At 34.5% G+C, this 13767-nt stretch overlaps 1 long non-coding RNA gene across 1 annotated transcript in view; it reads left to right on the top strand.

Moving 5' to 3' along the window:
• Positions 1–13767, top strand: part of LOC140524425 (uncharacterized) — a 73699-nt gene that overhangs the window by 13680 nt on the left and 46252 nt on the right. The gene's annotated exons all lie outside the window — the stretch shown is intronic.

The raw sequence follows: 13767 nt of genomic DNA on the forward strand, positions 1-13767 counted from the left end.
TAGGATTTCTTCCATTCATTTCAATTCTTCTATGCAACATGACTAAGGTGAAAATGTATTTAGTAGGAATGCATGTATAGAAACTATATAAAATTGTATGCCATCTTGGGGAGGGAGGGGGAAGGAGGAGGGAAAGAGGGTGAGGGAGGGAAAAAAATCTAAGTTATATGGAAGTGATTGTAGAACACTGAAAGCATATAAAATAAAATAAAAAGAAATGAGATTTTTGTCAGGGAAACTTACTGTACTTTTAAAATATTCCTTTATTGTCTATGGTATCTCTTAGCATAATGTAGTTTCACTGATTATCTCTTTAATTAGATTTATTTGGTATTTGGCTTAAAAAAGGAAAAGAGTCTTACCAAAATAATTGTTCTTACCACTAATTTAGCATTCATTCTAAATAACCCAGCATTGTAGGTGAACTATCTATGTGTACATATTTAAACTAGTGGATAGAGCCTTGGCCTGGATATTTGGGTAGACTGGATTTGACTTTAAATAGATTTCTGAATTTGGGCAAGGACCTTCCCTTTTCTGAGTCTCAACATCTCAACTGAGAATTGAAAGATCTGAACAAGATATTTAAAGTTATTCCAGTTGTAACTCCTTATATCTTCTTGGAGGTAGCACTTATGCTTTAGATTCCCTTAAGTACTCAATAAATAGTTGTTAAGTGATTTCCTCTAAGTTTATCATCATATATCAGGGAGGTCATAGTATCAAATCATCTTGGAACCTTAAAACTTGATGCAATCTTGACAGAATTTTACCTTGTGTTTCTCGACTTTCTTTTTAACATCAAAAAAATTCACAAATGTCTACACAATAGTAGCTACATTGTTACTAATGAATCAATCAACCAACAAGCATTCATTAAACTTCCTTGTGCCAGGCACTGTTCTAATTACTGAAGATACAAAGACAAAAGCAAAACTGCCCCTGCCTTCAGAGATCTTACATTTCAAAAGTCCCTGCCTCCAGAAAGGCAGCAAGATACTTAATAAAATGCTAATACTACTTTAGTATCTATTGATTGAGAAATATTTCATTTCAATAGATTTATGGTTTCTTTGATTTAAATACTCATTCCAGTGGTAGAAATCATAATCCATCCCCATCTTTTCATATTGCATGATGTTTTCTCATGTGCTGTCATGAAATATACAAAGGAAGTACATTAAACTTGCCAAAGATTCTTCTGTGTCATGACAACGTATAGTACCAATGGGGTACGTGGAATGCCCTGCTACTATCTCTTACTCTTGCTAGATATGCAGCCTACCTATTTTCCTACCTATTAATTATACATTCTATAATATATCTTGTGTGTCATTTCAGTGGTAAAATTGTATAGGCTATTGGTACTTACCATGTCTACCTCTGTAGCTATTGAAGTAACCTTCAACTTTAATGCTTCAGAGACTGTAATATTCCATGATTCTCAAGCACAGAGCATCAAGAGAAACATTGGCAAGGTAGAGTTAACTAGACTCTCTCAAAAAAAAAAAAAACAAACCCAAACCTGACCCTGTGATTTCAGTGACATAGGGGTCTCCTGATAAGAAAACTCCCTCTACTAATTTAGATTGGCACCTGCTCTGAAATTTATAATCAGAAAATTTCTTGTGGACATCGAGGCATGAAATGACTTAACCATGGTTACACCTACTCTTTTTCAGAGGTAGGATTTGAACCCAAGTATTCTTGACTCTGAAGTTAACTCCAAACCCATTACACAGCAAAAGGATATTGATGTTTTTCAAGATATGTCTGTTATTTCAAGGAATGAGAAGCATACAGTCGTTAGCATTACTGAGCAATTTTTCAAATTCTCCTTGTCTGCTCCTTGTCTATTATTAAATTTGGATTCTACTTCATTGATACATACTGTATCATTCCAAAGTATATTATATATGATGTGTGTGTGAAACTGAAAGAGGATAAGCGTTTACCTACTATATGCCATATACTGTGCTTAGTTCTTTTTATAAAAGTTTTCTCACTTGATCCTTGCAACCCTGCAACACAAATTCTTTTTATCATCTCAATTTTACCATTGAGAAAACTAATACAAATGAGAGTTAAATGACTTTTCCAGTGTCATACAACTAATAATAGATATCTGAGACTAGATTTGAATTCATGTCTTCCTGACTTCAGAACAAGCACTCTATCTATTATCCTACCACCTGTCTCTACATACCTATATTTGTCTATACATATATGCCTATGTATGTATATATGTGTATACATATATCCATAAATATATACATACAAGGATAGATGTGTATACATAATATATACATACACACATACATATCTTTATTGAGAGAGACACAGAAAGTGAGAAAGAAAGAGAGACAGAGACAGAGGAGCTCTATGGAATTTACCTCCAAATATAGTCTGGAAGACAGAAATTCTGCATCATCTTGGCTTTTCCTGTGTATATAGTTAGACAGATCTAGGAAGTTCAAAAGTTTTCAAAAGATCATTGAGTCATACTTGAATTTAGAGCTTAATGGTAACTTAGAAGTCATTTGCTCTAAAGGCATTCATTTTCTAGATGAGGGGACTGAAACTCTATCAGAAAACAAATAAATTCTCATATGCCATAAATGAGAGATGCAGGATTAGAACTCAGCTTCCATAACAATAAATCCAAGCTGTTTCCACCGTACCACACTTCTGAAAGACTTCCATAAATGGTATTCTAAACATCTTTCTTTACCATTTTACAAATGGGGGACATGTGTAGAGGACATGAGATCTCATTCTACTTATTGTTTGCTGAGTATAAAAAGAAAATAATGTGCTTAGCTAGAAAAAAAGGCAACCTTAGTGATTGCTCTCTAACATAAGTTACCTATACATATGCTACATATATATATATTATATATGTATATATTATATATATATATATATATATATATATATATAACAAAATAATATTATATTCCTAAAAGATGCAATTGAAATTAGTATTAAGTTTAGGCATAGAATAGAGAAAAATGATCATCACAGGTGATCACCAATTTGCTAATGATCCATCACAGTGTTCAAATGAAAGATTTCCCACATGATGACAAACAGCTAGCATTATTTTAAATGAATCACCCTGTTTTAATAAGAACAGGTTTGTTTTTTTTTTTTTAAAGTACATATATAGTGCATTCATGCTAGAGAGGGAATGTTCATTTACTTACTACATTGAGGGACTGAGTGAAAGACTTATTGCAATATGAATCCAAAGACCACTTGCACAGATACTTCTTCCCCAAAGATATCTGTCACTTACAGGATGTGGATTACTGATTTAGTTCAATTTCCTCATTTTATAGAGTAGCAGACAGATTTACCCCCAATGCACTAGTTTCAGAATAAGGACAAGAATTCACTGCTTATGACTTCCAATCTAATAGACAAAAAACACTGTAGTCTCATAGGAAACAGAGAAACAGCAATAGAAAGAAAAAAACACTAAATACTTTATGTTTTTCTAAACCTTAAGAAGACAGGGGAAAAAAAGAAAAATAGGGTTACTTTGGTACGAGAATGAAACAATTCTAAAGAAACATGTTTACCCATGGAATTCCAGTTTATAAATGTCAAGCAAATTCTGTTTGTTCTCAAGCTCAAAAAGTCTTGTAAGAACTCCAAAAGGATTTAAAAGTTAAATAAGAGAGGTATAATGAATATTGGGGAAATAGATGAGAGATATGCTAGAGAGTGTCAGCAGCTTTGAAAAGGAAGGATAAGCATTGAATAAGAAAAAATCTCTTTAAAAAGAATTGGTCAAATAGAAAATGAAGTTAAAAAATCTAATTGAAGAAAAAATTCCTTAAAAATTGGAATTGGGCAAGTGGAAGGTAATGTCTCTGTGAGATGTCAAGAATCAGTCCAATAAAATCAAAAGCATAAAGATAGACGAAAATGTAAAACAAATTATTGGAAAAACAACTGACCTGGAAAATAAATCCAGGAGAGATAATTTAAGAAGTTCTGGAATACTTGAAAGCCATAATCAAAAAAAGAAAATCAATTTTAACAGCATCTCAGGAAATTATCAAGAAAATTGCCCTAATATCCTAGAATCAGAGTGTCAAATAGTGATTGAAAGAATCCATAGCTCACCTCCAGAAGGAGATCCCAAAATGAAAACTCCAAGGAATACTGTAGCCAAATTCAAGAATTATCAGCTGAAGGGAAAAGAGTACTGTTAAAAGCCAGAAAGGAACAATTCAAATATCAAGGAGCCACAGTCAGGATTACACAGGATTTAGCATCTTCTACAGAAAAGGATCAGAAGGCTTGGAACATGATATTCTGGAAGTCAAAGGAGGTTGAATTACAATCAATAATCAACTATAGAGTAAAACTGACCATGATCTTTGAGGGGAAAAGAAGGACATTCAATGATATAGGGGACTTTCACACCTTCCTGATGAAAAGATCAGAGCTAAGGAGAAAATTCAATCTTCAAATACAAGATTAAAGAAAAGCATAAAATGGTAAACAGGAAAGGGGGGAGGGAAAATGCATTATTCAATACTGTTTACCTCCATACATGGGAAGATGATATTTGTAACTCATAAGAACTGTATCTTTTAACACAGTTAGAAAGTATATGCATAGTCAGAGGGTATGGGTATAAGTTGACTTTGATGTGATGATGTAAAAAATTATTAAGTTGTGGAAAAGAGGAAAGGGGAAAGCAGAATAAGGGAAATTGCATCACATGAAGAAGTACAAAAGTCCTGTTACAATAGAGGGAAAGAAGGGACAGGGTGAACATTCTTCAAACCTTACTTTCATTGCATTTTTCTCAGAGCAGGAATAACATACACACTCAGGAGGGTATGGAAATTTACCTTACCCTATAGGGAAGCATGAGAGAAAAGGGGAAAGAAAAGGGAGGGATAGATAGAAAGCAGGGAAGAAAGGAGGACAGACATAGGAACAAAAGTGGGAAAGAAAGGGGGGAACAGAAAATAGTGCAGACTTAGGGAGATGGTGGTCAGAAGCAAAAGACTTGTGAGGAGGGACAAGGGGAAAGTAGAGAAAAAAGTCTAAATGGGGAAAATGTCATGGAGGAAAATATACAGCTAGTAATCATAACTGTGAGTTTGAATGGGATGAATTCTCCCATAAAATGTAAGTAGAAAAGAGAGTGGATTAAGATCCTGCAATATGTTGTTTACAAGAAAAACATTTACAAGAAAACCATAATAAAACAGAGAGTTATGCAAAGAGAAAAGGTAAAATGCTGGAGCATCCATGCTGTAGCAAAGTAAAAAAAAAATTAAAAAGCAGCAATACCAAGCCTGATCTCAGACAAAGCAAGAGCAAAAATCTAATTGAAAAAGATAAGGAAGGAAACTACAACCTGCTAAAAGGTACTAAAGACAATGAAATAATATCAATGCTAAGTATATATGTATACCAAGTGGTATAGCATCCATATCCTTAGAGCAGATGTTAAGTGATTTGCAGGAAGAGATAGACACCAAAATAATACTAGTGGGGGAAACCTCATCCTCTCCCTCTCATAATTAGATAAATGTAACCACAAAATAAGAAAGAAGGAAGTTAAGGAAGTGAATAAAATTTTAGAAAAGTTAGACATGATAGACATCTCCAGAAAACTGAATAGAGACAGAAAGAAATATACCTTTCTTTCAGTGGTACATGGCAGTTACACAAAATTTGACCATGTACTAAGATATAAAAACCTCACAATCCAATGCAGAAAGGAGGAAATAATTAACGAATTTTTCAGATCATGGTGTACTAAAAACATGTGTCATAAAGGACCATGGAAAGATAGATTAAAAATTAATTGGAAAATTATTTAATCCTAAAAAAATGAGTGTAATAAAACAAAAAATCATAGAAATAATCATATCATGAAAGAGAACCATAAAAATGAGACAATGTAATAAAATTTGTTGGATGCAGGCAAAGCATCCTGGGGGAAATTTTTATTTCTCTAAATTCTTACATGAGTAAAATAGAAAAAGAACAGATCAATGAATTGGCTTTGCATGTAAAAAGATAGAAAAAGAATAAATTAAAGATCCTCAATTAAATATTAAATTAGAAATTATAAAAATCAAAGACTAATAAAACCGAAAGAAAACTATTGAACTAATAAATAAAACCAAGAGTTTGTTTTTATAAAAAAAAATAAAATGGATAATGTTTTGGTTAATTTGATTGAGAAATAAAGAAGAAAACCAAATTACCAGTATCAAAAAATGAAAAGGATGAATTCACCCCCAATGAAGAGAAAACTAATCATTAGGAGCTATCTTGACCAATTCAATGATAATAAATCTGACAATCTAAATGAAATGGATGAATATTTTCAAAAAAATACATTGTCTACTTGAACTTCCAGGAGCCAAGTAGGTCATACTCTCACCTTCTTTACTTTGAAAAGCCCAGAGAATATTTCCCCAGGAAAAATCCTGGAATAGTAGGATCCATCGAAGGGGTAAATAGTCTTTTAGCTCAAGAGGCTTGGAAAATTGTCAAGGAGTGACCCTCTTCCTGTGGATGAATATTTAAAAAATATAAATTGCCCAGATTAACAGAAGAGGAAGTTAAATACTTAAATAATACCGTCTCAGAAAAAGAAATTGAAGTAGCCATCATTGAACTCCCTAGGAAAAAGTCTCCAGGGCCAGATGGATTTGCAAGTGAATTCTATCAAACATTTAAAGAACAGTTAATTCCAATACCATTTAGACCATTTGGGAAAATTGGTGAAGGAGTCCTTCCAAATTCTTTTTATGATGCAAATATGGTTCTGATGCCTAAACCAGAAGGATCCAAAACAGAGAAGGAAAATTATAGACAAATTTCTCTAAAGAATATAGACGCAAAAATTGCAACTATATTAGCAAAAAGAATACAGCAACTTATCATGAGAATAATATATTGTGATCAGTTAAGATTTATACCAGAAATATAGGGCTGGTTCAGTATTAGGAAAACTATCAGCATTATTGATGATATCAACAATAAACCTAACAGAAATCATGGGATTATGCCAAATAGATGCATAAAAAGCTTTTAACAAAATACAACAACCATTTCCATTGAAAACACTGGAGAACATAGAAATAAATGGAAACTTCCATAAAATAATAAGAAATATCTACCTAAAACCATCAGCACTGATCTGGTTCATGGGAATCATGCAAAGTATCTTTTTCACTTCGTCATATTGGCTCTAGGATCCTGGAAAATCATCTCCCTTCTCTTGATTCCTTATCTTTCTAATGATTTCTTGGTGAGCAGGTATTTTCTTCTATCCTTTCAGTTGAGGAGTAACAATGCATGCCATCAGAGGAAGACCTAAAAGTCAAGACTTTAGTATCCAAAAGTTCCAAAATAAATATGCATTGGTCTCAGGCCATGGAAGAGTTCAAAAAGGATTTTAAAAATCAAATAAGAGAGGTGGAGGAAAAATTGGGAAGAGAAATCAGAGCAATACAAGAAATCATGAAAAGCAAGTCAACAGGTTGCTAATGAAAACCAAAAAAAAAAAAAAATGCTGAAGAAATTAACACCCTTAAAAATAGACTAAATCAAATGGCAAAAGAGGCCCAAAAAGTCAATGAGGAGAAGAATGCTTTATAGAGCAGAATTAGGCAAATGGAAAAGGGGGTTCAAAAGTTCACTGAACAAAATAGTTCTTTAAAAGTGAGAGTGGGGCAGATGCAAGCTAATGGATTTATGAGAAAACAAGAAATTACAAAACAAAACCAAAATAATGAAAAAATAGAAAACAATGTAAAATGTCTCATTGGAAAAAAAACTGACCTGGAAAATAGATCCAGGAGAGACAATTTTAAAAATTACAGGACTACCTGAAAGCCATGATGAAATAAAAGCCAAGACATCATCTTTCATGAAATTATCAAGGAAAATTGCCCTGATATTCTGGAAGCAGATGGTAAAATAAATGTTGAAAGAATTCACCAATCACTTCCTGAAAGAGATTTGAAAAGAAAAACTCCTAGGAATATTGTAGCCAAATTCCAGAGTTCCCAGGTCAAGGAGAAAATATTGCAAGCAGCCAGAAAGAAATAATTGGAGTACTGTGGAAATACAACCAGGATAATACAGGATCTGGCAAGTTCTACATTAAGGGATTGAAAAGCTTGGAATATCATATTCCAGAAGTCAGTGGAACTAGGATTAAAACCAAGAATCACCTCCCCAGGAAAACTGAGCATAATAATTCAAGGGGAAAAAATGGCCATTCAATGACATAGAGGGCTTTCAAGCATTCTTGATGAAAAGATCAGAGCTGAATAGAAAATTTGACTTTCAAATACAGGAATCAAGAGAAGCATGCAAAGGTAAACAGGAAAGAGAAAACATAAGGGACTTACTGAAGTTGAACTATTTACATTCCTGAATGGAAAGATAATATTTGTAACTCTTGAGACTTTTCTCAGTATTTGGGTAGTTGGAGGAATTATACACACACACACACACACACACACACACACAGAGAGAGAGAGAGAGAGAGAGAGAGAGAGAGAGAGAGGGAGAGAGAGAGAGAGAGAGAGAGAGAGAGAGAGAGAGAGAGAGAGAGAGAACAAAAATTTTGTGGAAATGAATGTTGAAAACTAAAAATAAATAAATATATATATTTTTTAAATTGAAAAGAGAAAGAATATGTCACTTCCCAATTGATAAATGGTCAAAGAACATGAACAGACTTCAGAGGAAGAAATTAATGTTATCTATAGTTATATGAAAACTGCTCTAAATCACTCTTCATTAGAGAAATGCAAACTGAAACAATTCTGAGGTACCACATGTTGGAAAAGATATGGAAGAGTTGGAATGCTAATTCATTATTAATGGAGCTGAGCACTGATCCAACCATTCTGGAGAGCAATTTGGAACTATGCCCAAAGGGTTACAAAAATGCGCATACCCTTTGACCCAGCAATACTACTACTTTTAGGACTGTAAACCAAAAAGATCATAAGAATGAGTAAAAGATCCAAATGTACAAAAATATTTATAGCAACTCTGATTGTAGTGGTCAAGAACTGGAAATCGAGGGAAAGTCTATCAACTGGGAAATGGCTGAACAAGTTGTGGTATATGAATGTAATGGAATGCTATTGTTGTATAAGAAATGATGGGCAGGTAGATTTCATAAAAACCTGGAAACATTTAAATGAACTGATATTGAGAGAAGTGAGCAGAACCAGGAGAACATTGTGTACAGCAACAGCAACATTGTCTGACAATTATATATGAATGCCTCAGCTCTTTTCAGTTCCAAAGAACCATGATGGAAAATGCTCTCCACATCCACAGAGAGAACTATGGAGGCTGAATGTAGATTGAAGCATATCATTTTCACCTTTTTTGTTTTGGGTGTTTTCTTTCTTGTGTGTTTTTATTTTCTTTTGTTCTGATTCTTCTTTCACGACATAACTAATGAAGGAATGTGTTTAATATGGTTGTACAATCTATATCAGATTGTTTCCTTTGTTGTAGAAGAGGGAAGGAGAAAAATTGGGAACTCAAAATCATATAAAAGTAGATGTTGAAAACTCTTTACATGTAATTGGAAAAAATACCATTGAATGGGATAAAGAATAAATTGAATAACTAAATCAACATCATTATGAAGGAGGTGTTAGCCTAATTTTGCATGATAATACCTTTGACAATGTGATGAAATCTATGAACTGCTAAGAATAAATATATTTAAATTAATAAAATAATAATATGATATTACAAAAAGATTCAATTATACCAAAACAAAATTATTGAATTATGAAAATAAATAAATTCATGAGACACAGAATAAATTTTATTTAGATGTAGCCTAAATCATCTCTCAAATAAAATTTCCTAAGAAGACCTTTGTTGAGAGCAACACAACTTCTAAATAACTATGGTTTTTCATGTAGAAAGTGAAGGAGTTAAAAATATTGGGAGAGAACTTGAAGGATAGAAGAAGCTAGGATAAATTCTCAGCTAAAACCCAGAATCTCTATTTCATTATTGTATGAAAACTGCCACCATAACAAAGAACACATTTGTCAGCATGGCAGAATACCATTTGCTGCCAAATGGTCAGTGAACTATATGGTTTGAAAAGTATAAGTAACTAACACATCAGAGGCCATGATGGATAGGAGGATGGAAGAGTGTACTGTGTTCTAAAATTAGGACAAGTGAAACAATAGGAAGTAAAGTACGCCATATCACTTTCCTAGAACTCAAAGAAGGAAATTTGTCACTGAGAAATCTCCATAACTACAAATACCTAGACCTAAATTCCTGTGATCTTATCAGTGAAAGTAACAGTTAGATCCAGGCAGAAAAACACATAGTTAGGCCTCCCATGGAATTCAATGATGGCTCTTTTTTTACTCCATGGCTCCTTGGAAGTCCTCATGAACTTAAGCTGCAGAATCCCCTTCATTATTTCAGCAAATAAGGTTTTTGCTTAAGATTAGCTCATGGGTATTGTTTTTTTTTTTTTTAAATTAAGTAGCAAACTCAAGGGCTAAGTTCTGAAGTACTGGGGAAACTTCCCTGCTGCTAACTTGTACTAAGGTATTTGGACTTCAACAACATTAAACTTTGTCCACAGTGTGACCTGATATTTCTATATTCTGCCTCAGGGTAAAAACAGTCATCAGCCACATGTTTACAGGGCATGGCATAACAACATGGCCTTGACATTTTCAGGTCAGAAGTATCCAAGTGTTTCTATTTTAAAAGTTAAGCAAAGAAGACCAGAAGGCCTCCTTTTTTCTTTTTTCCAATTTATTTATTTACTTTTAGTTTTCAACATTCATTTCCACAAGATTTTGAATTTCAAATTTTTTCCCATCTCTATCCTTCCTCACCCCAAGACACCATACATTCAGATTACCCCTTCCCCCAATCTACCCTCCCTTCTATCACACCCCTCTCTTCACTTATCCCCATCTTCTCTATTTTCTTCTAGGGCAAGATAGATTTTTATACCTCATTACCTATGGTTCTTATTTGCCAGTTACACGAAAAAACAATTCTCAAACAATTCCTAAAACTTTAAATTCTAACTTCCCTCTTTTTCTCCATCCCCACCCATTCCGACTGAGAAGGCAAGAAACTCAATATAGGCTATGTATGTGTAGTTTTGCTAAAGACTTCCATAATAGTCACGTTGTAAAAGACTACCTATATTTCCCTCCATCCTATCCTGTCCCCCCATTTATTCTATTCTCTCTTTTGACCTTATCCTTCTCCAAAAGTGTTTATTTCTAATTGCTCACCTTCTATCATTTGCCCTTCCTTCAATTATCCCCCTCACCTTACTTGTCCCCTTCTCCCCTACTTTCCTGTAGTGTAATATATATATTTCATACCAAATGTGCACATTATTCCCTCCTTAAGCAAAACGTGGTAAGAGTAATCTTCACTTTTTCCCTCTCACCTACCCCTTTCCCCCTCCATTGAAAAAGCTTTTTCTTCCCTTTGATATGAGAGATAATTTGCCCTGTTCCATTTGTCCCTTTCTCCTCCCAATATATTCCTCCCTCACCCCTTAATTTTATTTATGTAGATATTATCCCTTCTTGTTCAACTCACCCTGTGCCCTCTGTCTGTATGTGTGTGTATGTGTGTGTGTGTGTGTGTGTGTGTGTGCGCGCGTGTATAATCCCTGCAACTAACCAAATACTGAGAAAAGTTTCAAGAGTCACAAATATTATTCTTCCATGTAGGAATGTAAACACTTCAGCTTTAGTAAGTCCCTTATGAGTTCTCTTTCCTGTTTATCTTTTCATATTTCTCTTGATTCTTGTGTTTGAAAGTCAAATTTTCTATTCAGATGTGGTCTTTTTATCAAGAATGGTTGAAAGTCCTCTATTTCATTGAATTACCATTTTTACCCTTAAAGTATGATACTCAGTTATGCTTGGTAGATGATTCTTCGTTTTAATTCTAGTTCTTTTGATCTCTGGAATATCATATTCCAAGCCTTTCTATCCCTTAATGTAGAATTGCCAGATCCTGTGTTATCCTTACTGTATTTCCACAATACTCGAATTGTTTCTTTCTGGCCACTTGAAATATTTTTTTCCTTGACCTATGAACTCTGGAATTTGACTACAATATTCCTAGGAGTTTTTCTTTTTGAATCTCTTTCAGGAAGTTACAGGTGAATTCTTTCAATATTTATTTTACCCTTAGCTTCCAGAATATCAGAGCAGTTTTCCTTGATAATTTCATGAAAGATGATGTCTAAGCTCTATATTTTAGGTAGTCCTACAATTTTCAAATTGTCTCTCCTGGATCTATTTTCCAGGTCAGTTGTTTTTCCAGTGAGATATTTCACATTGTCTTCTATTTATTCATTATTTTGGTTTTGTTTTATAATTTCTTGGATTTTTATAAAATCATTAGTTTCCATCTGTTCCATTCTAATTTTTAAAGAACCATTTTCTTCAGTGAGCTTTTGGACCTCCTTTTCCATTTGGCTAATTCTGCTCTTTAAAGCATTCTTCTTCTCACTGGCTTTTTGGACCTCTTTTGCCATTTGAGTTAGTCTGTTTTGGGGGCAGCTAGGTGGTGCAGTGGATAGAACACCAGTGCAGGAGTCAGGAGGACCTGAGTTCAAATCTCACCTCAGACACTTGAAATTCACAAGCTGTGTGACCTTGGACAAGTCACTTAACCCTAATTGCCTCATCCTGGGTCATCTTCAGTCATCCTGATGAATAACTGGTCGTTGGATTCAGATAGCTTTGGAGAAGTGAGGCTGGTAACCTGCACAGCCCTCCCTCACTCAAAACAAAGTCATGTGCAAGTCATGTCATTATTTCTCTGATGGCATGGTCTTCTTTGACAATGAAGAACAAACACACACATAGTCTATTTTTAAAGGTGTTACTTTCTTTAGCATTTTCTTTTGGGTCTCCTTTAGCAAGCTGTTGACTTGCTTTTCATGATTTTCTTGCTTTGCTCTGATTTCTTTTACCATTTTTTCCTGTACTTATCTTACTTTTCAAAATCCTTTTTGAACTCTTCCATGGCCTGAGACCATTGCATATTTATTTTGTAGGTTTTTGATGCAGAAGTCTTGACTTTTAGGTCTTCCTCTGGTGGTATGTATTCTTCTTCTTCATCTGAATGAATGGAAGAAAATACTTGCTCATCAAGAAAGTTACCTTCTATGGTCTTATTATTTTTCCCTTTTTTGGGCATTTTCCCAACCACTTACTTGACTTTTGAGTTCTTTGTGAAGGGGAGTGTATACTCTGTTCTCAGATCCTCCAAGGGGTCACAATCAAGGGAGAGGAGTTTATTCCTCTCCTGGCCTGTGCCATGGTCAATAAACAAGATTCCCTCTCCAGAGCCTCCACCAGCTCCACCACACCAGCACTCCTCCTCACCCAAAGGTGCCATTCAGGGCTGAGATGCAGATCAGCTGCTCAATTCTCCCAGGTGCTTTAGGACAGGGTTCCAACAATGGAAGCTGCTGCTACCTGTGGCTGGGGCTAGACTGCTGATTTCCCTTCTCATTCAAGTGAAAGAGCTTTCTCACTGACCCTTCAAGCTGTCTTTGGGGTTTGTGAGTTGAGGAATCTGGGACCCACAGATGCTGCTGGTAGTGCCTTGAAGATGCTCCAGTGCTGTCCTTGCTGTGATGTGGCCAAGGCAGCCAAGGTCCAGCTATACTCTTCTCCATGCCTGGTGTGATAGACCTTTTCTGTGGGCCTTCCAGAC

The sequence above is a fragment of the Notamacropus eugenii genome, chromosome 1 (genome assembly GCF_028372415.1).
Source record: "Notamacropus eugenii isolate mMacEug1 chromosome 1, mMacEug1.pri_v2, whole genome shotgun sequence".
NCBI lineage: Eukaryota > Metazoa > Chordata > Mammalia > Diprotodontia > Macropodidae > Notamacropus > Notamacropus eugenii.